This window comes from Panthera tigris, chromosome A3 (genome assembly GCF_018350195.1).
Source record: "Panthera tigris isolate Pti1 chromosome A3, P.tigris_Pti1_mat1.1, whole genome shotgun sequence".
Lineage (NCBI taxonomy): Eukaryota > Metazoa > Chordata > Mammalia > Carnivora > Felidae > Panthera > Panthera tigris.
In genome coordinates this window covers 16527120-16552448 of record NC_056662.1, presented here as the reverse complement: position 1 = coordinate 16552448, position 25329 = coordinate 16527120, and the positions used below count along the sequence as shown (strand labels likewise).

At 41.9% G+C, this 25329-nt stretch overlaps 1 protein-coding gene across 1 annotated transcript in view; it reads left to right on the top strand.

The window, feature by feature from the left end:
* Positions 1-202: 202 nt before the first annotated feature.
* The window catches only part of TOX2 (TOX high mobility group box family member 2), a 169786-nt gene continuing 144659 nt past the window's right edge, over positions 203-25329 (top strand). The window contains exon 1 of the mRNA XM_042980355.1: positions 203-223. The gene's annotated coding sequence lies outside the window, so the exon portion shown is untranslated. The remainder of the gene's footprint in view (positions 224-25329) is intronic.

Below are 25329 nucleotides of genomic sequence, written 5' to 3'. Positions count from 1 at the left end.
AGAGAGAGAGACAGAGCATGGCCGGGGAGGGGGGGGGTGCAGAGAGAGAGGGAGACAGAATCCGAAGCAGGCTCCAGGCTCGGAGCTGTCAGCACAGAGCCTGACGCGGGGCTCAAACTCACAGACCGCAAGATCATGACCTGAGCCAAAGTCGGACACTCAACCGACTGAGCCACCCAGGCGCCCCAACATGTGCTTTTAAGATGTATTCACCTTTTTACAAGTAGGTGTGGTCCATTTGCCTTTATATAGTGTTGTGGTATATGAACGTTTTAAAATTCCCTTATCCAGTCCTCTGTTGGTAGGCAATTAGATTGTTCTTTCTTTCTTCTTAACAATATCAGTGCTGCAGGGAATATTCTCGAGCCTGTGTATTGGAGTTACTCTAGGGTATTTACCCGAAAGTGGAATTGCTCGGTCATAAGGTTGTAGGGCATGCACATCTCCAACTTTACTAAATATTGCCAAATTGCTCTCCAAGGAGAGTACCCATACTCAGACTGTACAAGAGCTCGTATTTTTCCCACCTTCTCTATATTGTTAGATACCCCCTGACCCCCCACACCCACTAGTCTACTAGTAATTATGAAAGGTTTGTCAGTTGTTTTAATTTGCATTTCTTTGGTCACCAGTGAAGCTGAGCCTGTTTTATTTATTGGCCTTAAAAAAAGTTTTTTTCTGTGAATGTCTTGATATTTTTGTCTTCTCATTGCTTCTACTTCTACAAAATAACAAGCAAGGTCAACAGCTGTGAGTGAAAGGTGGTGGGAGTTGGAGATTTGAGGGGAGGGGAAATGGGGAGGGTAGGTTATCTCACTTGGGGTTGCTCAAAAGCAGACCCTGAGACAAGGGTGTATTATATATAGTTAATTTGGAAGGGGATCCCAGGACACACAGGTGGGAGATGGGGAAGTGGGGCAGGGAAGGGAAGGAAGCCGGTAAAGGGTTCATGGTCAAGTCTGTTACCATGGTGGGCAACTGAAGGTCAATCCCACTGGGGGATTCTGGGAGCCACCCCTGCGGGGGTGGGGGCGCTGCTCCTGATTGAGGATTCCATAGGTCCCTAGCATTTACATAGGCTACAGTGGTGGGAAGAGACCTCTGGCCACCAAAGAAAGCCCTTAGGCAAAGACATGCAGATGATGGCAATTAGGAATTGAGTCAGCACTGAAATGGTTAGGGTCCAGGGCTCATGGGTAGGAGAGTGAATTCACCAGCAACGGGTAGTGGGCTGGCTGGGCAATGCCATAAAGGTTGCCTCAGGGCTAATGGTAGTTTGTTTTATTTATTTGTTTGTTGAGAGAGAGATAGAGAGAGAGAAAGAGAATCTTAAGCAGGCTCCATGCTTATCACAGAGCCCAACAAGGGGCTCTATCCCACGATCCTGGGATCATAACCTGAACTGAAATCAAGAGTCGGACTCTCAACCAACTGAGCCATGATGGTGGTAGTTTAAAGGTAGCCAGAGAGCATAAGTGCCCAAAGGATCTCAGCCCTCACCAACCCTTTGGCTTACAGATGAGGAACTTAGGGCCCCCCAAGGAAAAGGATTCTTCCAAAACAACAAAGGACCCAGTGCAGTAAAGATGGCAGGCTGTGTCCCTTGCACAGAAGATAAAACAATTTTTAAAATAGTTTTTATTTTACAAAAGTAAAAGATGATTATTGGAGAAAATTCAGAAAATATAGACAGAAAAGTAAAAATCACACCTGTAGCTGTCAACAACTTGGTTTGTATCTTTCTAGGCTTTTTTTTCTAGGCATATATCTCTATCTCTATCTCTAATCTATATCTATATCTATATCTATATCTATATCTATATCTATATCTATATCTATCTCCATATCATTTTTTCCACATAGTTTTTCTTCAACAAAATTTCAATCACATTATACATGCAGAACATACCTGCCTATAAAATGATTTTGTCTTCACATTACTGTATATCATGTATATCTTTCCAAATCACTGAATATTCTACATAAATCTTAAATGCTCCACAATATTCCATTGTTAAACATTTAAATTGTTTGCACTTTTTTTATTATTATTATGAACACCATGGTAATAAATTTCCTGGAAACTAACTCTGAGCATGACCTTGATTATTTCCTAAGAAAAAATTCCTAGGAATGGAATTGCTAGCTAAGAGTGTAAGCACTTTTTAAGGCTGTTAGTACATATTGCCAGTGTGATAAACTTTGTTAGCTCTGGGAACTTGCACAATTGTTTGTTTGCCCAGTAGCTGAGGCCGATGTTCTTGAGTATTGCATGTTGTAATTTTTTACATTGTACAAGATTTCTGTAGGGTCCCCAGAAATGGGTTTGCTGAATAAAAATTTATGCTTGTTTCCTGTGTTTTGATAAACACTGCCAAATCTTCTTTTAAATGTATTTATACCAATTGAATATTCTTATCCAAAAACATGCCTGTTTTTCTCTCTTTTCAGTTAGTTAGTTGGGTAGAATTAGGTAGCTGTTCTTTTTTCTGTATAGATCATGCACATTTTAAAAAGTTTAATTTTAGGTATATCTTTTGTTTTTTATTGCTGGAATGAATGTGATTTTTTAAAAAATCTGCTATATTTTCTAATTGGTCATTGCTGGAAATGTAAGAAAACTATTGATTTTAGTATGTTTATTTTAAACCATCTACTTTACTGAATCTATTATTATTTCTAATAAGTTTTTAATCGATTTTCTTGTTTTTTTTTCCCTAGGGAGAAAATTATATAATGTGCAAATATTGATCACTTTGCTTTTCCCCCCAAATATCTATACCTCTTGTTTATTCTCTTCACTTCAGAAGAGAGGGCAAAATGAGTGGTAATAGTTGTCGCTTTGTCTTTCTTCATGATTTCAGGGGAATGCTTCTGAGTGTCTACCCATTGAACATGATGCCAACAGTCATTCTATGTGCATGTGTAATTTTTTTTTGTTGTTATGCTATGGAAATATCTTTCTATTCTTATTTCTTATTTTACGAAACATTGCTATCAGGGATAGATGTTGTTTTTAAAAATCAGGTTTTTTGTCATTTATTGTGATGATTATTTACCTTTTTACATTAATAGTCTATAAAATTTTGAACAATTGTTGCTTGATCTCACGTTTCTTCTTTTAACATACTATTTAGTTTATTTGCTAATATTTTAGTTAGTGTTTTGTAGGTGTATTCATAATTGGGTTTGTAGTGTTTCATTTTGTGCTTTGTCTGCTCTTTCTATATTGAATCCTGCATAATTTGTAAAAATAATTGGAAATTTTCTTTCATTATGCATCAGAATAATTTAAATGGCAATTGACTTCTGTGGTATTTGAATGTTTGAGAGATTTCTGCTTTGTCTGATGTCCACGTTGCAGCTATGCTTTCTTCCTGTTTGCATTCCTGGGAACCTCTTTGCTTTTTGTCTTACTCATAATCTTTCTGAATCATTTTGTTTTACTCAAGTGTTTTGCAGGCATGTGCAAGCTGTATTATGTGTTTTCACCTAAGCAAGCTTAAAAAAAAAATCTGTTTATCCCTTTTTCATTTATTGTCATAATAATTTCTATTAAGAATGTTCTTTGATTATTTTGTTTTTTGTTGTGATTCGCTGCAGTATTACTTGCCCTGTATCTTCTGCTATAACATTTACAATTTTTAAAGTAATATAGTGACTGTAGTTTCTGTTTTCTAGATCTGTTAATAATCGAATGATTAATCCTAGATTCTCTAGTTCATCAATATTGGAAGAAAGATCTTGTCTTTTGTCTCTCTCTATGAAAGGGAGGAACATTTTTACTCCTTTTTGTCCCCTCCTCTGTCAATCTCAACTCCAAATCTACCGGACCAGATTAGTGTATCCTGAATTTTTGCCCCGGGGCGTTATAATGAAGTTATTATTCGTAATTATATTATGTGTCATTCTCCATCCAGGAATTGAATATTTCCACTCTATTTTATAAGTATAATTCTTACAGTTATTAAGTCCTAATTCCATGCTTAGAATTGGGTGGATTTGACTCTCCCCCATGACACAACTTCCATGTTCAAAAGTATTTATTCAGCTAGTTCTCGAGGAAAAGTGTTTGTGGTCTCCTCCTCAGATTCTCCAGTGTTTCATAACATCTTGTCCATTTCCTTACCAGGTGATTGGTGCCTTGACAATGATCTGGGGCCATGTTCTTATTATTTCTTCAAGCCAGCGAATTGTATGGCAGAGAAGTCAGGGTCCTGCTTCTTCTACATGGATATTTACATAAATTTTTATTTATGCATAAAATGAAATAATTTTATCAGAATTGGCCTTATTACTGTTTGTTTGACCAATTTGTTCTGGCCTCTCCTTTGGGAATACCAGTCATTCTATGTTGAATCTCCATTGTCTTTCCTGTATGGATTTTCTTATTCTTTTGTCCTTTGCCCCTATATCCTATATTATTTTTCTCAAGTCTACTCTCCACCTCACTGGTTTGGGTTTCTTCAATGATGAGTCTGTTTTTCATTGCTTTGTATACCTTTTTTTTTTTTTTTTTTTAATGTTGCAATAGCATGGTTTATTTCCTTACTGATTTTTTTTTTTTTTTTTTTTTTAGATTTTTTTTTTCAACGTTTTTTATTTATTTTTGGGACAGAGAGAGACAGAGCATGAACGGGGGAGGGGCAGAGAGAGGGGGAGACACAGAATCGGAAACAGGCTCCAGGCTCCGAGCCATCAGCCCAGAGCCTGACGCGGGGCTTGAACTCACGGACCGCGAGACCGTGACCTGGCTGAAGTCGGACGCTTAACCGACTGCGCCACCCAGGCGCCCCAATCCTTACTGATTTTTCTTAGCATCCATCACCCATTCTTTCGTTAACCTGATCTGTTGTTATAGGATCTTATTTTTCATCCTTTTTTCTTTGGAGTCCTTGATGATTTTTTTTCCATTCCATTGAAAGTGGATTTGCCCCAAATTTTCATCCGTTTTATGGGTTCAATTTTCAGAAACATATTCTTCATTTCTCTGGACTGCTATATTTGTTTCATTATCTTTTGTTGCCAAGTTTTTGCTTGTGTCCCCTTTTGTCATCTTTGAATAAGATTCTTTTTAGGATTTTTATTTGCCTCAGACTTGCACGGACAGATTTTCCGTGGTGATTCCCCATACCTCACACTTTACCCCTCGGTATTTGAATAGCTTTGGCATCATCTTACTAGAACCATATAAGTGTATATTTTGGATGCATTTGGAGAAAGAGTTGAAAGACTACAAAACCAACAGAAAATATTAGTTACTTAAAGGTAATTTTGGAGGGAGAGACTATTTCTTTAAAAATCTCTTTTTGAAAAATGGACAAATATTATGAATATCAGATAAAATTTATAAATGACTGAATTACCCTGTAAAAAAATGCTTGACGTTGCTGATATCCAATGAAATACAAATTAAAGCAACACTGAAACATCATCTCTTGCATATCAGATTGGAAGGAAGCATTACAATTTTATAATATTTAATATGGTAAAGTTATGGGGAAGATGCACTATTTCAAAAAATAATTTATTTTATTTTAGAGAGAGAGAGCATGAGCTGAGGAGAGAGACAGAGGGAGAGAGAGGTAGAGAATCTTAAGCAGGCTCCACACTCAGCGTGGGCCTTGACATGGGGCTTGATCCTATGGCCCTGGGGTCATGAACTGAGCCCAGATCAAGAGTTGGAAACTCAACCAGCTGAGCCACCCAGGCACCACCCCCCCCCAATTTTTTTTTTTAAAAAGGGAACTTGGAGACTGTATCATGTAACTTAAAATACTATTTCAGGCATTTAAAACCCAGACTGAAATGGGGCTATGGACAGAGTGGGTTAATTTAGTCTTTGTGTATTTTGACTAAAGAAATATTTCATATCCTTTTAAGAACACTATGAACAAATTCAAGATCAGACTTTATTTTGTATTAGGATTGCCTTCAGTTTTTCTAAACTATTATGTTTTGCCTAAAATGGTCATTTCTCCACTGCTTTATCAAATGCCAAATACATCAACATTATAAAATGGATATATACAGAGTCTGAGGACTTCAAATTCCTGTTAAGGTGACCTTGTAGCTGGGGTTGATGGCTCTTGCCCTCAAACTGTACCCCGGAGAAATGATAGAAATGGAAGAAAACATGGAGTCAAGGAATTAACAAAGAACTGATGGAAATTCCTGGGGAGCCTGAAGGCTGCCTTGAGCTGGAGTGTGTGTGTGTGTGTGTGTGTGTGTGTGTGTGTGTGTGCACATGCACATGTGCTGTGTGATGATGTGTGGATGCATGTAATCTATGTGTGTATGTGTGATGTGTGTTCTGGTGTGTGTGGGGGGGGGTTCTGTGTGAATGTGTGCAGGCTCATGTATTTTGAGGGGTAGGAGACAGGGCAAACAGAGGCAATGGTGGGAAGATAGAGCAGTGGTTCTCAATCCTGGCTGCACATTAAGTGTCATCTGAGAAAGCTCTTAAAAGTATTCACAGATAACAGTGATATGTAGGAGAATGTCCTCGTTCCTACGACCTTTGTATTGAAGTATTAGGGATGAAAAGTTATGACATCTGCAACCTACTTTCACTGGTTCAGCAAAACAAAACCAACACCCTCACTCCCATCAGAGAGAGAGGAAGCAAATGTGGCAACATTTGGTGAAGCAAGGTAAAGACCATACCCGTGTTCATTGTATTATTTTTTTCAACTGTTTTATAGGTTTGAAAATTTTTTTTCAGAATACAATGTCAAGAAAATGTATGCTCACCTCCTGACCCAATCCCAGACATTCTGATTTTATTAATGTGTGGTGAGGTGGCATTTTTTTTTTCAACTTCACATACAATTTTAATGTTGAACCAGGGTTAAAACCTGTTGGGTTGGAGGAAAGCTTTTAAAAGTTCTGTTCTTGCTACTCCTCCTGAAATGCCCTGCTGTCTTTGACAGCCATTTCACCACAGAAGTTGGAAGCAGCAGCCCAGACCTCCAGTGTCAGTGGAATAACAGGGACAGCTAGCTGCTCTGCTGGCCAGGTGGAACCTTGAACTCACAGGCCAAAGCATCGAGACACTGGAGAAGTACATCTGTTATGAAAGAAAGGTGAGAAATTGAATGTATCCCAGCTGAAGCAGAATTATTGAGACAGATGGATCTAGAATTTAAAATAAACATTATAAAAAGAATTAAGGAAATAAAAGGGAAAGGTTAGGAATATGTAGAAAAATTAAGAAATTGTTTAAAAATCAAGTGGAAATGTTAAGCGTGGAAAATATAGTAGTCGAGGTAAAAGGATACAGGAATTGGAATTGATAGCAGGATGGAAACAGCTGAAGAACAAGTTAATGAAATGGAAGATCAGGTTGAAGAACTTGCCCAAGAAGCAGTAGCAAATGATAAAGGGGGAAAATATATACTATTAAAAATGCTTTGAGGGGCGCCTGGGTGGCTCAGTCAATTGAGCATCCCCAGGTCATGATCCCAGGGTCATGGGATCAAGCCCCTTGTTGGGCTCTGTGCTGAGCGTGGAGCCTGCTTGAGATTCTCTCTCTCTTTCTCCCTCTGCCCTTCGCCCCTTCTCTCTTTATCTCTCTCTCTCAAAAAATTCTTGAAAATAGGGAAGATAGAAGTAGAATTGCCAACATTCAGAAAAATAAGAACTCTAGGAGAAGAGGAAAATGGAGAGGATAAAATATTTGGAGAAATAGTAAAAGTTCAACTTTCTGAATCAAAGACAAGAGGTCCTGGCTTGAAAAGGCTTCTAGAACACCATACAAAAAGAGACAGAGAAAAACCTTCACCTGGTTTAGGGTAAAACATAAGAACAGCACAGACCCATCCTAAATATTTCTGGAAATGAAGCAGATTGTCAACAAACAAGAATCAGACTGACATCAAGAAGACACTATAAGTAATATGGAAAACAAGGAGGAGTAGGTATAAATATTGTCAAGTTCAAGAAATAAATAAAGGAAATTAAACTTGAGTAGGAGGTTTTTTTGTTTTGTTTTGTTTTTTGCGGGGGAGGGGAGAGGAAGGGGCAGAGGGAGAGAGAATCTTAAGCAAGCTCCATGCCTAGCGTGGAGCCTGACTCAGGGCTCAAACTCACGACTATACATCAAGAATCAGATGCTTAACCATCTGAGTCACCCACGTGCCCCATGAGTATGAGTTTTAAAGACTACTGTAGTGGTTACTACTGACCACAATAAGACCAAAAGCAAAATATGTAGCTTCTTAAATCAGCAAAAGGAAATTCTCCCTATCCAATAGAAACCAAGAAAGAAAGAAAAAGAAAAAAAATCCTTATAAGTTGTGAAATTCATATGTTCTAATCTAACAATAATTGCAATAAATGCAAATGAATTAAACTTACTTATTAAAAGATACCTAAGATTAGATGTTTTAAAGAAACAGTCAATATTATTATTTTTTAAAATAAGAAATACACTTAACATGAAAAGGCAAAGAAAGCGAGGACTGGATTCTAGGCAAATATTAAGAGATCTAGGGTAGCAATTTTAATATGAGACAAAACAACATTTAGTATAAAAATACAATAAACATAGCAAGAGGTTGTATACTAGTAAAAGGAATAGTAAAAAAAATCATTACCAACAGGAAACTATATGCCCTTAAAAGTGTACAAATACATCAACAATTCACAGAATCCCAGGGAGATGCTGGTAATCATTATTTGTCATTGGATGTATTATCATATTCCTCTCAGAAGTGGACAGATTAGTTAGTGGTCTAAAAATAATCAGAGCTATCTTGAAAAAAATCTCTGCTACTGGTGTTTTGAAATTTCATGATGATGTGCTATAGCATGAGTCCATTTTTGTCCATCTTGCTGGGTCCTCACAGGCTTTTTTCAATGTGGCAATTGATGGCCTTCTCTGTGGGGGAAATTGTTATTGTTTTGTTAATGACATTTTGTGATATTGTGAATTATAATAAGAAATATGTATTTGGTCTTCAACCAATTCCTAGCACTGAGCTCTCAAAATCTTTGACATTACCCATGATCAAAGTGTCTTATTATGTTAATGAGGTGACTTTTAGAAAGCCCTTTAGGTAACTTAAGGATGGGGGCTCGTTGTGGGGGGGGGGGGTGGAGGGTACTAATCATGTAACCAGAGGTTTGGAACTTTTAGCACCCCGCCCCACCCCACCCCACCCTCAGAGGATGAGATGAGGGCTGGAAGTTGAATCTATTGACAATGGCCAGTGATTTAACCATCCTGACCATGGCCTCCATAAAGACCCAGAAGGAAGGGGTTTGGAGAGCTTCTGGGTTGATGGACACCTGGAGATGTGGGGAAAGTGGTGCTCCTAGAGTGGGCATGGAAGCTCTGTGCCCCTTCCCTAGAGCTTGCCCTGTGCAACTCTTCCATCTGGCTGTTCCGGAGTTATATCCTTTTATAATCAGCTAGTGATCTGGTAAGTAAATTGTTTCTCTGAGTTCTGTGAGCCACTGTAGCAAATTAATCCAGCCAAAGGAGGGGTCCTCAGAACCTTTGATTTACAGCCAGTGGGTGAGAAGTACAGGTAATAACTTGGGCCTGTGATTGGTGTCTGAAGTGGGGCAGGGAGCAGTCTTGTAGGACTGAAATTTTATCTTGTGGAATCTGATGCTGTCTCTAGGTAGGTGGTGTTGGAACAGAGTTGAATTGTAGGACAGCCACCTGGTGCCCAAGAGTTGTTTGCTGGTGTTCATACTGGTACTTTAACCTATTTACATATTGCCCTCTGTTTCTCTGGAACTCCTCTTATTTAAATGGGGCATCTTCTAGAGAGTTTCTTATCTTTTCTTGCATATTTTCTCTATCTTTATCTTTTTAATGTACTTTCTGGGAAATTTCCTCACCTGTTTCTTCCAACTCTGCTGCTGACTTTTTGAAATTTCTCCTATCTTTTAACTTCAAGAGCACTTTTTTGTTGTACGAATGTTGCTTTTCTTAAAAGAGAATCCTGTTCCTAGATCATGCTTGCAATACTTCATTTCTTTGAGGCAATGAATGCTTTTTAAAAAAAGATTCTCCTCTTCTGAAACATCTGTTTCTTGAAATCCCCCTGTATTTGGTTTTTATTGATGCTACAGTGAATTAGCACAACTGTAATGTATTGTCTTACTATTCCATAGGTAGAAGTTCAATACGGATTTCACTGGGCTAACATCATGGCATCTGAAGGGGTATGTTTCCTTCTAGAGGTTCTAGGGAAGAATCTGTTTTCTTGCCTTTTCCAGCATTTTAGAGACCACCCACCTTCCTCGACTCATCTTCAAAACTAGTAACCCACATCTCTCTGGCTCTTTGCTGGTTGTCATATCTCTCTTTGACCATGGCCAGGACGAGTTCTTAGTTTTTAAGGAGGCATGTGATTAGACTGGGCTCATCCAGATACTCCAGGATAATTTCATCTTAGAATCCACTGATGAACAACCTTAATTGCATTTGTAGGCTTCAAACTGCAAAAGTGCCGTGTCATGTAATATATTCATGGGTTCTAGGATTAGGACATGGACATTTTGTGGGTGCCATTATCCTGCCTGTCTTTTTTTTTTTTTTTAGAGTCATCTCTATGCTCAGTGTGGGGCTTGAACTCATGACCCTGAGATCATAAGTCACACACTCCTTTGACTGAGCCAGCCAGGCACCCCTATCCTACCTGTCAAATCTCCTTCTCTCTCTCTCTCTCTCTCTCTCTCTCTCTTTTTCTCTGTTTTTCACATTAGAGGATTTCCTCAGATGTCTGGTAGTCCTTAGTTATCTGAACATGGTCTTCATCATTCACCCCATTACCATGGCCTCAGAGTGCTGTCTGTGTAGGAAAATGGGTCTCTGATTTTCTCATGGCCCATCTGTGTCTTTGTCCTCATGCCTCCAAATTGGAGATAGTGCCATAACTTTTCACTTAGTTTTATAGCCATAGGAATATCCAACACCACATATGCTTAAATTGAGGACAACCAGAATGTAAAGCACCTCCATCCATTTTCCTATTTAGAATAGTCTCCAAATTCTTGGCCAACTTACATATAAAAAACCATTGCAACATAATTGAAATAGATATTTACTTCTGAATTTTACTGGGATAATTTCATTACATATACACATTTACAATGATATATTAGAAAACAACTTAATGTACTGCTTTTTTCCTCTTGTATATATTTTTAACTTTTTAAAAAATGTTTATTTATTTTTGAGAAAGAGGGATAGAGACAGAGCATGAGCAGGGGAGGGGCATAGAGAGAGGGAGACATAGAATCCAAAGCAGGCTCCAGGCTCTGAGATGTCAGCATTCATGAGCTGTGAGATCATGACCTGAGCTGAAGTCAGACACTTAACCGAATGGGCCACCCGGGCGCCCCTCCACTTATATTTTAAGAAACAATTGTATTCAGACTCTTCACCAGCATCTTGGACATCCGTGTCTTCATCATCAGTAAAGCCATGTTTTGAAACTCCACAGTACATCGTCTTTACTTCCATTTGGGGCATTTGACATACATTAATCTTTGAATCTGTATTTTTGCTATCACTGAAATTTGTATCCCAAGCCACAATAATCCATGTCAGGACAGGGTTTTGGTTGTTTAATTTGTCCTAGTGGTATATGTGCATGACTTCCACAGACAACCATTCCCTGTATTGATTTTAAAGTGAGCGTTAAAGGCTTGTTTACAAAGACATGTGACACTTGTAATTGTGAGGTGCTACCTCCAGCAATAATTACTAAATCTGTGTCAAATTTCTTTTGCCTTCTTTATTTACTGATTCTGTCAGGTGCCATCCCTAATCATCCCAAACCAGTATTGATTGAGGTCACTTCAGGTTGATGTTTCCTCCCCAAACAGGATTTTTGTTCAAAATAAGGAAATTGAGAATATATTCCCAATAATGTGAGGGATTTTGTAAGAACTCAGATTTGGGGCAATTCTTTTCTGAGAGATAATATTTAGAAATATATGATATTTGGAGTGAATTTCATCCTAAATCAGTTTTATTGCTTATTCTCAGTTCCCTCTTATGATCTTCTCATTTCTGGTTGCACATTTTGATCCATCAATCAGCAGCTTTTAAGGATAGGGGTTCTAAATATCATTTACACACTCTATTTTCTACCTCAAGTCCTGCCATTCCCTTCATCTTCAGGTACATATTCACCTGGCAACTCAATACCTCTGATTGATGTGATTGATGTCTATTAGGCATCTCCAACTGATAATGTCCAAAACAGAACGCAGAAGTAGCAATGGACCTTCTTGCCCCTTCCAGAGCTGTTCCCCCTCTGCCTTCCCATTTCCGTTAACAATGCCATCATTCATCCTGTTACTCACGTTCAGACACCTGAAAGGTATTCTTGAGTCTTCTCTTTCCCTTATCAACTCCCACACTGGATTCCTCCCCAGTTCTATTAACTGTCTTCAAGATTCACCACCAGTCTGACCACTTCTGACTTCCTCCACCACCCCCACCCTGGTTCCAGCGCTCATCTCTCTTCTCTGACTTTTGTAAAAAGCGTCAACACTGGCTTCCCTGTTTTCACTTTTGACTCCAAACAGCCTACACACCACACAACAGCCAGAGGGATCCTTTTTAAAACACGAGTCCTTTGCTCACATCCCTCCTGTGGATTCTTTTCACATGTAGAATAAAATCCAAAGCCTTCAAGTGGCTGACAACAGTGCCTCTCCATCTTTAACAGGCATTCAAATCATCAGGGGATTTGTTAAAATACAAATTCTGGTGCCATAATTCTGGAGCAGAGTCTGAGATTTTGCATTAAGCTTTCAGGTGACGCCCATGCTCTTGGTCTACAGATGGCACTTAGAATGACAGTGGTCTTTAAAACCATTCACAACCTGGCTGCTGTCTTTGTGAGCTCATTCCTACCACGCTGGCTCTTCCTCAGTTTGTACCAGCCATCCTTGGCTTCTTCCTCTTGCATGAAAATGCCTCTTCCTGTGCTATCTCCTCTTCCTTAAATACTTTCCCTCCAGATACACACAGGACTCTTGCTTCATTCAGGTCTGTGCTTAGATCTCCTCTTCCCAACTATAGCTTGGTCACACTCTTTCACTTTCAACTTTTCTGTGTCCTATTTTAGATCTGTCTCTTGTTAAAGAGCATATAGCCTGAGTGTTACACTTTTTATATAGTCTATCTTTGTCTCTTATTTTGGTCATTTAGCCCATGTGTATTTAATGTAGTTATGGGTGTACTTGAGTTTATATCTACCATTTTACTATGTGATTTATCTTTTTTCCTGTCATATATTTTTTTCTGTTGGATTTGGTGTGTGTGTGTGTGTGTGTGTGTGTGTGTGTGTGTGTGTTCTCTCCCTCTGTTATCTTAGTAATGATACATTCTTTTACTATTGTTTTAAAGGCTACCATAGAGATTATAGCATGTATCTTTCATTTATCAAACTCTAATGTTAGTGGGTACTTTTATCTTCTTCCCAGTTAATGCAACTGGGAACCCCACAGCACTGCTTACCTTCTCCCAGCCTATATGCTATTATTGTCACATATTTTATTTCAGTATATATCTTGAGCTCCATAAGCCATTATCAGTATTATTTTTTTATAAAGAATAATTTATTTCAATCTATCCGTATGTTTATCCTTTCCATTGCTCTTCATCTTTCTTACATCTCTGAGCTTTTCTCTCGGATCATTTTCCTTCTGCAAGACCCCTGGTAATTTTCTTTGTGTGAGTCTACTAATGACAGATTTTCTACATCTTGTGTTTGTTAGGACTTCTGAGACAGAATTCCAGGTTGGAGGGGTTTTGTTTGTTTTTTGGTCCCTACAGCATATTGAAGATGCCATTCAATTTTCTTCAGCTCATGTTTCCAGTTTTAAGAAGGCAGTTGTAAGTCTGTGTTGCTCTTTCAAAGGTAGTCTGTCTTCTTCCCTTGATGTTTACAAAAGATGTTCTTTGTTATTGGTTTTCAGCAGTTTCAGTTTATTGTGCCCAAGTGTGGATTCTTTTTATTTATTCTGCTTTGTCTTTGCCATGCTTCTTGAAACTATAGGTTGATATCTTTCATCGGTTTTGGAAAATTCTGAGCCCTTGTCTCCTCAAGGATTATTTAAGGGCCATTCTTTTTTTTCCTCCTGACACTCCAATTACACATATGCTGGATATTCTCACTTTATTCTCTATGCTCACTGTTCTCTTTCCTGCGTCTTCCCTCCATTCTTCTCTTACAGAGTGAATATACCTCTGTGTATTTTCTTTTGTTCTGACTTCCAGTTTACTAATTCTGTGTTCTGGTGGGTCTCTTATGTTCTTTAACCCCATCCATAGGGTTCCTCATTTTGGTTACTGTCTTTTTAAGGCTCTAGTATTAATATTGAGTTCTTTTACAACTATGCTATTTTTATTTAAAAAATATGTCCAGTTCTGGGGTGCCTGGGTGGCTCAGTCAGTTGAGCGTCAGACTTGGCCTAGGTCATGATCTCACTGTTTCTGGGTTCAAGTCCTGTATTGGTTCTGTGCTGACAGCTCAGAGCCTGGAACCTGCTTTGGATTCTGTGTCTCCCTCTCTCTCTGCCCCTCCCCTGTTCACATTGTCTCTCTCCCTCTGTCTCAAAAATAAACATTAAAAACATGAAAAATAAATAAATAAATGTCCAGTCCTATAATGAAATTCTTCATGTTTCCTTTTATTTTACATTTGTATCTGAGTACTCCAAAATCCAGAGTTGCTGTGGGACCATCTCTTTATCTGTTGTTTCTGCTGGTTTTGTGTATGCTGTATCATTGCCTATTTCTTTTGAGAGGTCTGGGTTCGCGCCAAAAATCTGATATTAAAGCACTGTTCAAAAATCGTAATTGGCTTTCCATTGCATTCTAAACAAGAGCCTGAGTTTTGGTCTGACACTCCTATCTCTCCAGAATATGGTCCCAACTCACCTGTTCGGCCTCCTGTGCAGTTCTCCCCGGCGTCTACCATCCGTCTTTGGTTCACCCTTCAGACGGGGCATCGAACCTGCCATTCCACACAACGCAGCAGAGACCATGGAGCTGAGATACAGGAGACCTGCCACTGACCAGCTGTGTGACCTTGAGAAAGTCGCTTCAACTTTTCAAGTTTTAGTTTGGTCAGCTGTCACAATGGTGACTCAGTCTGCCTATCTCACTCTGTGGTTGTGAGGCTGAAATGCAATAGGGTATGTGAAGAGCCACAGAGGACAGATTTTGCTTAGCCCAGCATTCCTCTCTTTTGGAGGAGAGGCTTCTTGTCCTGCTTCCGCCCTTGGCTTGTGTGGGATGTCAGTCATTGCAGCTTACTTCCCTGGACCAATCAGAAGCCTTCCTGGGAGATTTTAAATTCGAATTAAAGGAAGAGATACGGCATCTCTCAGGTGGGAGAGCTGGCAATGCGAGGCAGGGTGTTGGTGTTGGTGGGTTTCTAGTGGGCCCAGAAAGCCCACCTCAGAGTGAAGCCTCTCTGGGTTCTGGAGGCATTTAACTTTGGGATCTGGGTATTTCTGAGGCCAGCTGCAGCTCTTTCCACAGTAAGCAAATTCACCCATCGATGATTCTTTTTGCCCAAGCTAGATTGCTATTTGGTTCTGACTCTTGCGTGAAGTCACCTGACTAACTCAGGGGTCAGAGATCAAGGGACTCCCAGATGAGGTCACTTTCCTCGTCCATTCTCTCCCCTCCTCAGCGCCCTCATCAGGCCAGTTTTGTCTTGTTGTCCCCTCTGATTCTTATCTTCCCACCAGACCCGAGGCTGTGTGTGAGCAGAAAAATAGTCATCTGACTTGGTGTTCCTGGTGAGCTAGGATGGGGATGTCAGTGGTTGAGGATGAGTTTACTAACTCACAGGCTCAGACAGCGTCAGCAGGCCCTCAGAGTCCTTGCCAGGGAGCAGATACTAGAAAGCTCCAGTGTGGTTTCCAGGACCTCTGCCAGCTTCCAAGGAGGGCTGAATTTGGATTTCTATGAATGTCAATGGCTAAACTACCTTCATTTCCACTCAGATCCACCAAATGCACGTTTCTAGAAGTGGAGCTGAGAGTCTGCATGTCTGTCAAGCATCGGGGACATTTTAATATAACCAGAACTAGAGAATCTCTGAGCTGGGTTTTTTCTGATGCTTTGAGTTAATAGTTTTACTCCTTCAGACCCCTGAGCAGAGAGCAGTTTAGGGAAAGTTATGACCAAAGCAAGCCAGTGAACTTCGCTTCTTGTGTTAATGGTCATAGAGGCCTCATAATGACAGGATAACACAAGTGTCCCGTAATTAGCGTCTGCTGTTCTGTTCCCTGAGGTCAATTGTTCTGCAACAATGGCCATGCTCAGCACTGGACAGCCAGCAGCTCAGCTCGCTCCCCTCCACATTCCATTCTCCTGAGAGAAGAGCCCCTGGGTTCTCGGGACTTTAACCCTCTCCTGCCAGGATCCCAAGGACCAGCACTTAGGTGGGGAAGGTTTATGATCTGGGGCTGGGCATCCAGGGAGGTGGGAGAAAGATTTTACAGAATGACTATTTGGGTCGGCGAGCACTTTGCATCTAACTCTGTGTTTCCCAGACCCAACACGCCAACTTTCGGGACCGAGGCACAGGGATGCTCCTGGGGATTTTGACTGCACCAGGATCTGAGACACACTGACCGATTCCCTACCTCTTCCATGCCGAAGAGTTGGCTGAGACATGTCTCTGTCACTCAGACCGCACGAACAGCTTTCCCTATCTCAGCGGGATTATGAGTGACCAGCAGCAAAGTGGTGTGGTGACAAGAACACGCATTTGATCCTAAAGCCTGTGTCAGTTCCTGGCTGCCAGTCATCAGCTATGCGATTTCAGGGAAGTTGTTTAATCTCCGAGCTGCAGATTCCTCGTCTGTAAAATGAGGCTAAGGATGCTCACCTCTCTTATTTGCATATTTAGATTGTTTCCAGTTGTTTTCTTCTTTTTTTCTTGGCATGAGCAGTTCAGCATTCAAGGTTCTGGCCACACTGAGGTGTCCATGAAAATCACCTGGGGAACTTTTATGAAACAAAGACCTAGATCCGTTGAGTGGAAATCAATGAGGACCCAACTACTTGGAGAATGGGTACTGGAAGAAAGCGCTGCAGGCCCTCCTGAGGGACACCGTTTGTTGAAACCCATCTCTGAGAGACTTGCAAGGACTGTGACATGTAAAAAAAAAAAAAAAAAAAAAATGTGTGATTTTGCAGAGGCATCAGTTTCAAGTGTGCACACTGCTCTGTTGGAGCAAACTAGCGAAGAGTGAGCCTAGCCAAGTGCCCAGCATAGACTTGTCTGTCTCTCTCAGGCTCACAATGGTTTCAACACTTTACTTGACTCCCTTATTTAACCTCAAATTTCTATTGCTGGTCTGGGCTGCTGCCCTGAGCTCCAGACCCATGTATCCAGCTACCTGCCGGCTCTCTCCGCTTCGAAGTGGACACTCCTCTCTGGCGGGATTTGTCCCAGCAAAGTTCCTGATCTCCCCAATGCTGTTCCACCGTCAGTCTCAGGGGCAGCTCACTTCATGGCAATTCTTGCAGTCTCTCGGGCTGAACGTTTTGGTCCTCTCCACACTCATGGTAAGATAGATTTACCTTCCTCATGGTTCCCGCTGCATCCTAAGCCACTGTCACCTGTCTCCTGAATAAGCGCTGTTAACATCTGAACGATCTCCCTGTTCATTGCCACCTTAATGGGAGTCCTTCCACAAATGTCCCCCTCAGGTGCAGCCCCCTTCCTCCATTCCATGTTCCTGCTTTATTTTTCTTTTTTGCACTTACTACTAGCTCTCATTATTTTGTTTATTTTGTGGTTGTCTGAACTCTGATAATATAAGTTCCACAAAGGCATAGATTTTTGTCTCTCTTATCATTACTGGGTCCCCAGTATTTAAAACCATGCCAAGTGATAGACACTCAATATATATTTGTTGAATGAATAAATGAATTGCCTGCAACATCTAGGCGTTCTTGTCTTCACTTTATTGACCAGGAAATGAAGGTTCAGAAGATGAGTTATTTTATCCAAGGCCACACCATGAGTTGAGAGAAAAGCTGAGTTTTGAAATTAGGACTGACGTACTCCAGAGGTCATTTTTCCACATGTGGACGAGGGGCCATTTTTGCAGTCTACCACAATTTCCTTCTAAATGTCGCTCCTGCGTTTGCATTTCAAATCGAGATTGCTGTACTTATAGAGCAACCTGAAAGCTTAACTTGAAGACACAGGGGCTTTCTTACCCCAGTCTCCCAAAACTCTGTGCTCTGGACCCAGCTAACCCTGAAGGAAACCACACAGCTGTTGTTGGTACTGACATGATGAGGAGTTGTACCCTCCGTGGTTCTTATGTCCACTGTTCGCACTGGTGAGGAATCATAAGGAGGAAAATACACAAACCATGGGAAGACCCATTTACACAATATTTACCGTGGCATTACTCACTTGGTAGAATCCTTGAGAGTTTTAAGTCTGGGCTCCAGGGTCCAATGTTAAGAGGTTCTGGGAGAAGAGAAGGAACCAGAACAGATACCAAAAAGGAGTGACCTGAGAGGTAGAAGGAAGAACAGAGAAGTGTGGTGTCCTGAAAGTCAAGTAAAAAGTGCAGCAAGGAGGATTCTTAGAAACAAGATCAGGAAATGGTCTTATACGGAGAAAATGATGAATTTGCACTGAAGGATGTAAAATAGGACCTTAATAAATATAATGGTAAGTAAACAATAGGACTTCCTATCTGGATAAGCAGATTTAGTATTATAAGGATGTTCGTTCTTCTTATATTAGCCTTTAATTCAATGTAATCCCAATAAACACACATACACATACCCTCACATTGATGGCATTTAATGAGATTATTGTAAATCTGGAACAATGGGTATAAAGAAATAGAATGAAATTTTCTGAAAAGGAAGCATAATCAGTGGGACTTACCTTATCCTTTTCCCAAACCATGTTGTAAAGTAATGAAAACCACAAAAGAGACATGGATGCTGAGAACAGGGCCCAGAGTGTAGGTATAGACCCAAGGACCCCTAGCTGTTGGGCATAGAAGGAAGTTGGTGTTTCACCTTTGGGAAGGAAATGATGAATTATTCAGTAACTCGTATCTAAATTGGCTAGTCATTTGGATTAAAAAGTTAAGCTAGAAACTATTCTCAGGTCTTTACTCCAAAATAAACTTCAGAACTAGATCAAAGATGAAAAGAGAAAAAAAAAAAATGGATCTGTAAATCCATGCAGTATTAAAAAAAAAAAGAATATTTTAGAAAACTTTAGAAAAACTAAAGGAAAAGATGCACCATTTAATTGCCTGAAGATAGATTTCTACAGAACAAAAGAAGTTATAAAGTTAAAAGATAAATACCAATGTGGAAGAAAAACTTTTAAAATATGTACGAAGAGGGGCACCTGGGTGGCTCAGTTGGTTAAGCGTCTGACTTCGGCTCAGGTCATTATCTCATAGTTCGTGAGTTTGAGCCTCACGCTGGGTTCTGTGCTGGCAGCTTGGAGCCTGGAGCCTGCTTCAAATTCTATGTCTCCCTCTCTCTTTGCTCCTCCCCCACTCATACTCTGTCTCTCTCTCTCTCCCTCTCTCCTTCAAAAATAAATAGAAACATTAAAAAAAATAAAGTATATATGAAGGAAAGGGTTAATATCATTACTATTAATTAGGAGTAGGGATAAAGTTGGGGGGCAAATAAATACTTAGGTGGGGAAGGAAGAGCCTTAGGCTCTGTCCACCCCCACTTCTTACAGGTGTTCGCCTCTTTGAACCCCTACTAGTAGCTTGCAAGTGGGCAGGCTGGGCCATCAGGATGTTTCTAAATACCAGAAGCTGAACCCTCTTGTCCCCAAACCAATCCTCCATCCAGGGGGCCCACCCCGGACCCTATGGCTCCTTCCCCTTCCCCAAGTGGTCATCATGGGGACCAGGAGGAGTCCTGTGAGTCCTCTTCCCCTCAGAGAATGAACCTAGGGGACTTGAGGCCTTGCTGGGCATCAGAGTGAGGTGGGGGTGGGGGGTAGGGGGGCTAGGGCTGCTGGGTAGGGTTAGAGGTGGGGTGCAGAGTCCGAGGTTTAAGGTTACAGGTGTGGGGAGGAGATCTGAAGGTCATGAGCAGCATCTGGGAGGGGAGTTGAGGAGAGGAAGATTTGGGGGTAGGGGCCCAGCAGGTAAGATTCAGGAGCAGAGCAGATGCGGGGTGGGTATTGTAGGCCATGATTTGCAATGAGTCCCCTTTGCTAAGGGGAAGTTCCCTTCGTGTCCTGTTTTTAGGAAATAATGTGATGTGTGAAAACCCATCTTGAGACATTACTTCTTTGGTTCATTCATTCAACACATCATTTATTATTTACTCAGAGCCACGGGAGCAAGGCTCTGGGATAGTCTCTATTCCTGTGTGTTCATAAATTTTAAGGCAACGTGAGAATATTTGGATTTAACATCAGATACCACAAATAACCAACCGCCGGCTCTAATTTGCTGCCTTTCACTGGGGTCAGAGAAACACAGGGTGTGTGGGGGTTTCTGTCTTAAGTTTATTAAACCTGCTGTGTGCCAAGCACTGGGTGAGGCACTGGGAGTAGAGGGCTGATGATCCTTGATTCTGGTTTATTTAATTAATTTATTTATTTATTAAAAAAAATTTTTTTAAACATTTATTTATTTTTGAGAGACAGAGCATGAGCGGGGGAGGGGCAGAGAGAGAGAAGGAGACACAGAATCTGAAGCAGGCTGCAGGCTCTGAGCAAGTTGTCAGCACAGAGCCTGATGCAAGGCTCAAACCCACAAACTGTGAGATCATGATCTGAGCCAAAGTCGGATGCTCAACCGACTAAGCCACCCAGGCGCCCCTGGCTTATTTAGTTTAATATGAGGTCCCAAAACAGGGTCACAGAGTATCCAAAGTGAAACAGCCTTTGTGACACAGTCTGTTTCAAAGCAGTTGAGATCAGTTGCCTTTTTGGCATTTGACTTTTGGTGCTGGGCCAGAAAAAGGTGTGTGTGTGGCGGGGGAGGGGGGGGTGAGGGGTGGGGGACAGACAGAAAGACTTTTACGAAATGCAGCTATTTAATCCACTGTCACTTTGTATGAGTCCCATTGAATTTTTAATGGAGGAGATGTTTTTGTGTGGGTCCAACTTCAGGACAAAGGGAAATGTAATGAACACAGGGCAGAGTTGATAGTGTTTAAAAACATGTTCAAAGATCTTATACTTTGTAACTGAGTTGCTGAGCAATAATGGAAGAATTCCTGACACAGCAGGGTGAGCCTGGCTAAGCCTTGCCCACTGACAACTGGGAGGAGGGGCTTTTATTCCCTAGCAGAATGCAGGCTGGATTTCAACTCCACTCACCTCCTTTGTACAGTACACAACCTATACAACTGTGCATGGTCACCTTGGCTTTGAGCTCCTAAGCCCCAGTTGTGGGCTCCTCCCTCTGGCTTTGCCTCTCCAGCTATATCCAGACCCTGTCTTCCAGGTTCTATCTTCTCTACCAATAGCTGGCTTCATGGGGTGCTCTGCGTGTAACAAGTTACTTCATACCACTCTGCCCTTGCTTTTACTGTTTCTTCTGACTGAAGCTCAGCCAGCCCCGGTCATTCCCAAGACTTTGTTTGGGAAGGTCTTTATCCTGCAAGTCCATCTGTATTCCTTCCATCCTCCCTTCTTACCTCCTGCAGCCTCCATCCCCAATACCTGCAGCCCCTGGGTTACCCCCTTTGGCACTCACTGCCTTCCACTATTGTGTCTGCCCACACATCTGTCTAAACGCAGCTGCTCTAGGGCAAGGATCACCTCTGCCATCTTGGTAGCCTGCCTCAGCCCTGGACCTGGCCACAGAGGAGAGCAGGAAATGGAATCAGATGAGGAAATGGCTTCAGCCTGAAAAAGTGGTTGATAGGATGCAATGAGTCCACACTGTAGATAAAATCAGTCATGATTCGTTGGTTCAACAAACGCTGTCTGAGTACATGCCGTGTGCCAGGCCCTGTGCTGGCCCCTCGTGCACACTGAGTAACAAGATACTGTTTCCGGCTCTGCTGGGGTCTCAGCTTCCACACACATCACTGGGACAGAGAGAAGTGTGAAGTGGTGATTCTGCTCGGAGGAGCGACAGGGGGAAGAAAAGGGGCTCTGAGAGCCTCAAATGGGCCTAACCTGGCAGGTACAGGGCGTGGAGCCCACGGCTCTGGGAGCAGGAGGAGGGCAGCAGCCCGGGCTGGATGCTGTTTCCTACCCTCCCGTGACCTTTAAGAGCTAGGCCTTCCTCTCAGGTGACCAGCTCAGCCAGCCTGGGCCGGGCGCTATCTACCACCGCCCGCCCCCCAATTCCCCACTGCACCTTTGAGGAGGGAGGAGCGTCCCAGGCTGAATGCACTTGAGCCCCAGGTCTGATCGGATGGAGTACCTGGTCGGAGTGGGGGGCTGCCCTTAACGCAAGCCCCTTGCTCTCAAGTACAGAGGCTACCCCAGAGCCGAGGGCAGTCAGGCTCCCTTTCTGGGCTGGGGCCAGGCTGCTTGCTAAAATTTGAAGAGCCCATCTGCTCACCTACTGCTGCTAGAGTTGCCATTTTAATAACCAAGTTTAGGAGATTCAATTAAGATTGGGAGCCTCATCCCTCTTCCAGGGAGGCCTTACAATTGGTGTTTTTCTTTTCAGGAGCATGAGTGGGGCCCTTTGCAGGGGTTTTTGTACAGCAAACGGCACAGAGAGAGAAAAGAGAAAAACAACTTTGGTTCAAAGATGCCAATAATAGGGGATTGCTTTTCTCAGTCTCCCCATGGAGGGTTGTCAACGGCACAGGCATAATCAGGCCGGCGGCTGCCCTGCTCCGAGAGGGGGACGTGTGCTCCTTTGTCATGATGGGCTGAATAGGATGTCCCTGCACCCAGACCTGGCCTCCCGGCTGACAAAGGGCCCCTTTGTCACCCCGGGCAAAGAGTGCTGCAGAGGTTGCCACAGCAACTCAGGGACACAGACTTAGCGTGCAAGTGACATTTCAGATGGGAAGCGGGTATCAAAAATTCAAATTTCTTTATGTATAGTGGTTTCCCTCTCTGGATATTTTAAAGAAACAATGTGGCAAATGAAATGAAAACAAGCCAGCGATAAACACATAACCAAGCAAGCAAACATCACTGCCAGTCAGCATGCTGCTTCATCCTCCCTCAATGGGTAAAAAGCCATCGTTGGAGCAAGCTGTGGGTTCTTCTTATCCAAAAGGCAACTGGACACCATTACAGAAAGTTTGAAAAAAAAATCGTCTGCAATTGCACTTGCTGAACCCAGGACACTTTTTCCTCGTCTCTGTCTCTGCACTCCTTCAGCAGTCGTGGATGATGCACTCCATGCCAGCCCAAGAGCTGGGGCGGGGGATGCAAAGATAAATGAGGTTCTTGTCTGCAAGGGTGTTGGTATAGTGGGGGTGCCCGTGTGCGTGTGATCTCCATGCAACTCTACTCAGCCTTTCCTTGGGGTCTAGACAGTGCCCATCACAGGCACTAACCGATGCTGTATGGGGAAAGGGGGTGAGCAGAGCTTTATGGGGGAGGAGAAATCCGAGAAGTGATTTGCTGCCAACTGGGCACTTTGTTGGCACTTTGTTGCTATTTGCTGGATGAAATGAGGGAGGAAGGGCTATCTTTGTGTTGTTTTAAAGGAGAAAGCATAGTAAACAGCAGCAGGCAGGTGAAAGTGTCCAATACAAATGTCTTCTCACAGTAGCTGGTGCAACACTGGAGACATCCCCGCCCCCTCCAACGTTTTATTTTGGACAGTTTAACAAACACTGTTGAAAGAATGTTACAAGTGAACACCTGACTATGCACTGCTTAGATTAGTTAGCGTTAGCATTTTACTCTCCTGGCTTTATCATAATACATTTATCCATCTAGCCATTTCTCTGTCCATCCATCGTCCATCTTATTTTTTTTTTCCTGGACGCAATTCAAGCACATCCTTTGACCCTGAAACACATCAGTATGAAATCATTAACGAGAGTCCAGAATTTGTTTACATTTTTTCTTTTGATTTGAAATTTACATGCAATGAAATGGACAAATCTTAAATGTTCATTAACTGAGATTTGACAATCGCATCTGCCTATGTAATCCAAACCTTTATGAAGGTATAGAACACTATGGTCACTCCAGAAAGTTCCCCCGTGCTCCTCCCAAGTCAAGCCCTGCCACACACAAGCTCTCTCACACACACATACCATTTTGTCATTTGCTTCACACTTACTATTACAGTATAATTACTTCCCATGTTGCTTCCTGGTCTTCATAGTAATTCATTCTTCTGTAACTCACTTCACCCTTTGGTCACCCAGGGTCTGCTCTCCTCCCATGTGCTGGGGACATGAACCCATATGAGCTGGTGGATCAGAGTTCTAGAGCCAGGTTGTCTGGGTTGAGTCTCAGGGCCAGAGTTGTGTAGGGCTAACCTCACCCAACCTCTCTGAGCTTTGCTTTCCTGACTTAGCCTAGAGATGGATGGTAAGAGCAACCTCCCATAGGTGGCTGGGAGGATTAGGGGAGTAATACATGTCAAACGCTTAATATGTAGTAAGTGCTCAATAAATGGTTTCTTTGAGAGAGTCCACAGCTAAGTGGTTGCTGTCAGCACTGCGGGACTGTGAAACCCTTCTTTTCATGTCCATTAACCAAACTGCTGTCTCTGTCCTATTTAGGACATAAGTCTCACTCCTCTGGGCTAGGAGATTAGGGCTTCTGCAGGATGATTGCCTGACGCCTCCCGGAGGAGACTTGGAAGGGAGTGGTCAGAAAGTTGTACATCTTTTATTTTAATGTACCGATGTTTCCCATAAGGTTGTGCCTCTACAAAGCCACCAGCAGTTGGGAGTAACTGTCACTATAAGGAATTTTGCCAAATTCTTCCTTAAGGTGAGAAGTAGCAACCATTTCTATCTTTATTCTCCTTTGTCCAGGCCAGTACATGACTGAGGCCACTGTAGGTGATAGAAAATACCAGGTGGGTCAACTGACAATGGGCCCAAGGGTAGAGCTAAGAGACACCCATCTTTTTCATCTGCCTAACTCCTACTCATCCTGCCGTGCCCCACTCAACATCACTTCCTTCAGGAAGCCCTCCTTTCTGTTCCCATTCCACTTTGTACTCACCTTTCTTATGTTGATCACATTGTATTTAAGTGACTATTTGCTTGTCTGTCTCCCCAGTTCAGCTGTAAGCTCCTTGAGAGGATAAACTATGTCTCAGTTATAATTGACTAGTCTCTGCCATGTGCTCAAAAATATTTTCCTATATAAACTTAATGAGTATTTGCCAAAAGCTAAGTTCCAGTTACTTTATAACTAT